Genomic DNA, 3,738 nt, shown 5'->3' with positions numbered 1-3,738 from the left:
GTATACATACACAATGGAATACTACTCAACCTACAAAAAGATCAACTCCTGCCATTTACAACAACATGGATGGTCCTTGCTGGTATTATACTAAGTGAAATAAGTCAGATTAAGAAAGACAAATACTGTATAATTTCACTCATATGTGGATTATAGAAAACTAATAAACTAACAAACCAACAAATGAACATATCAAACCAAAAAAAACAAACTTGTAGACGCAGAAAACAGAGTAGTAGTTAGCGGAGGAGGACGAGTGGGGAGGGGAAGGAAAAATGGGTAAAGGAGATTAGCTGTATGGTTATGGATGAATACTAAATTTTGGTGGTGAGCACATTGTAGCATATACAGAAATATGAAATATAATGTATACTTGACACTGATATAATGTTATAAATCAATGTTAACTCAAAAAAATAATATTACATTATTTATTCTGATGGAAAATTATAATCAGCCTAAATGATTTATAATAGGGGAATGGTTAAATAAATCATGAAATAACCATAGCATAGAATATTATACATTTTTGCTTATTGCATATGCTTATAATTTTTAGTAATGAAAAGTGGAAGACTCATATAATCTTTTTTTAAATTAATTTTTATTGGAGTATAGTTGCTTTAAAATGTATTAGTTTCTACCGTATAGCAAATTGAATCAGCTATACGTATACATATATGCCCTCTTTTTTGGTTTTCCTTCACATTTAGGTCACCACAGAGAACTGAGTAGAGTTCCCTGCGCTACACAGTAGACTCTCATTAGTTATCTATTTTATACATAGTATCAATAGTGTATACAAGTCAATCCCGATCTTGCAGTTCATCGCACCGCCCCTTTTCCCCCTTGGTATCCATATCTTTGTTCTCTACGTCCGTGTCTCTACTTCTGCTTTGCAAATAAGATCATCTGTACCATATTTCTAGATTCCACATATATGTGTTAATATACAATACTTGCTTTTCTCTTTCTGACTTACTTCACTCTGTATGACAGTCTCTAGGTCCGTCTACATATCTACAAATGACGCAATTTCCTTCCTTCTTATGGCCGAGTAATATTCCATTGTATATATGTACCACATCTTCTTTATCCATTCCTCTGTTGATGGACATTTAGGTTGCTTCCATGTCCTGGTTATTGTAAATAGTGCTGCAATGAACATTGGGGTGCATGTTTCTTTTCGAATTATGGTTTTCCAGGATATATGCCCAGGAATCAGATTGCTGGATAATATGGTAGTTCTATTTTTAGTTTTTAAAGGAGCATCCGTACTGTTCTCCATCTGTACCAATTTACATTCTCACCAAAAGTGCCAGAGGCTTCCCTTTTCTCCACACCCTCTCCAGCATTTACTGTTTGTAGATTTTTTGATGATGGGCATTCTGCCCAGTGTGAGGTGACACCTCATTGTAGTTTTGATTTGCATTTCTCTAATTATTAGTGATGCTGAGCATCTTTCCATGTGTTAGTTGGCCACCTGTATGTCTTCTTTGGAGAAATGTCTATTTAGGTCTTCCACCCATTTTTTGATTGGGTTGTTTGTTTTGTTGTTGTTGTTGAGCTGCACGGGCTGTTTGTATATGTTGGAGATTAATCGTTTGACAGTTGCTTTGTTTGCAAATAATTTCTCCCATTCTGAGTGTTGTCTCTTCTTCTTGTTTATGGTTTGCTTTGCTGTGCAAAAATCTTTTAAGTTTAATTAGGTCCAATTTATTTTTGTTTTTATTTTCATTACTCTAGGAGGTGGATCAAAAAGATCTTGCTGCGATTTATGACAGACAGTGTCCTGCTTATGTTTTCCTCTAAGAGTTTTACAGTATCCAGCCTTACACTTAGGTCATTAATCAATTTTGAGTTTATTTTTCTGTATGGTGTTCAGGAGTATTCTAATTTCATGCTTTTACATGTAGCTGTCCAGTTTTCCCAGCACCACTTATTGAAGAGACTGTTTTTTCTCCATTTTATATTTTTGCCTCTTTGTCATAGATTAGGTGATGATAGGTGCATGGGTTTATCTCCGGGCTTTCTATCCTATTCCATCTATCTATATTTCTGTGTCTGTGCCAGTACAATAATGTCTTGATTACTGCAACTTCTAGTATAGTCTGAAGTCAGGTAGCCTGATTCCTCTGGCTCTGTTTTCCTTTCTCAAGACTATCTGGCTAGTGGGGGTCTTTGGAATTTCCATACAAATTGTAAAATTCTTGTTCTAGTTCTGTGAAAAATGCTATTGGCAATTTGATAGGGATTGCATTGACTCTATAGATTGCTTTGATGAGTATAGTCATTTTCTCAGTATTGATTCTACCAATCCAAGAACATGATATATCTCTACATTTCTTTGTGTCGTCTTTGATTTCTTTCATCAGTATCTTATAGTTTTCTGAGTACAGGGCTTTTGCCTCGTTAAGTAGGTTTATTCCTAGGTATTCTATTCTTTTTTTTTAACATATTTATTGGAGTATAATTGCTTTCCAGTGGTGTGTTAGTTTCTTTTTTATAACAAAGTGAATCAGCTATACATATACATATATCACCATATCTCCTCCCTCTTGTGTCTCCCTCCCACCCTCCCTATCCCACCCCTCTAGGTGGTCACAAAGCACCGAGCTGATCTCCCTGTGCTATGCGGCTGCTTCCCACTAGCTATGTATTTTACATTTGGTAGTGTAAACATGTCCATGCCACTCTCTCATTTCGTCCCAGCTTACCCTTCCCCCTCCCCGTGTCCTCAAGTCCATTCTCTACATCCGTGTCTTTATTCCTGTCCTGCCCCTAGATTCTTCAGAACCATTTTTTTTTAGATTGCATACATATGTGTTAGCATACGGTATTTGTATTTCTCATTCTGACTTACTTCACTCTGTACGACAGACTCTAAGTCCATACACCTCTCTACAAATAACTCAATTTCATTTCTTTTTATGGATGAGTAATATTCCATTGTATATATGTGCCGCATCTTCTTTATCTATTCATCTGTTGTTGTACACTTAGGTTGCTTCCATGTCCTGGCTATTGTAAATAGCGCTGCAATGAACATTGTGGTACATGACTCTTTTTGAATTATGGTTTTCTCAGGGTATATGCCCAATAGTGGGATTGCTGGGTCATACGGTAGTTCTATTTTTAGTTTTTTAAGGAACCTCCACAGTGTTCTCCATAGTGGCTGTATCAATTTACATTTCCACTAACAGTGCAAGAGGGTTCCCTTTTCTCCACAGCCTCTCCAGCATTTATGGTTTGTAGATTTATTGATGATGGCCATTCTGACCATCATCATGGTGTGAGGTGATACCTCATTGGACTTTTGATTTGCAGTTCTCTAATGATTAGTGATGTTGAGCATCCTTTCATGTGTCTGTTGGCAATGTGTATATCTTCTTTGAAGAAATGTCTGTTTAGACCTTCTGCCCATTTTTGGATCCAGTTGTTTGTTTTTTTGATATTGAGCTGCATGAGCTGCTTGTATATTTTGGAGATTAATCCTTTGTCAGTTGCTTCGTTTACAAATATTTTCTCCCATTCTGAGGGTTGTCTTTTCGTCTGGTTTATGGTTTCTTTTGCTGTTCAGAAGCTTTTAAGTTTCATTAGGGCCCACTTACTTTTGTTTTATTTCCATTTCTCTAGGAGGTGGGTCAAAAAAGATCTTGCTGTGATTTATGTCATAGAGTGTTCTGTCTATGTTTTCCTCTAAGAGTTTGATAGTGTCTGGCCTTACATTTAGGTCTT

The sequence above is a fragment of the Eubalaena glacialis genome, chromosome X (genome assembly GCF_028564815.1).
Source record: "Eubalaena glacialis isolate mEubGla1 chromosome X, mEubGla1.1.hap2.+ XY, whole genome shotgun sequence".
NCBI lineage: Eukaryota > Metazoa > Chordata > Mammalia > Artiodactyla > Balaenidae > Eubalaena > Eubalaena glacialis.
This window is presented reverse-complemented; position numbering follows the sequence as displayed.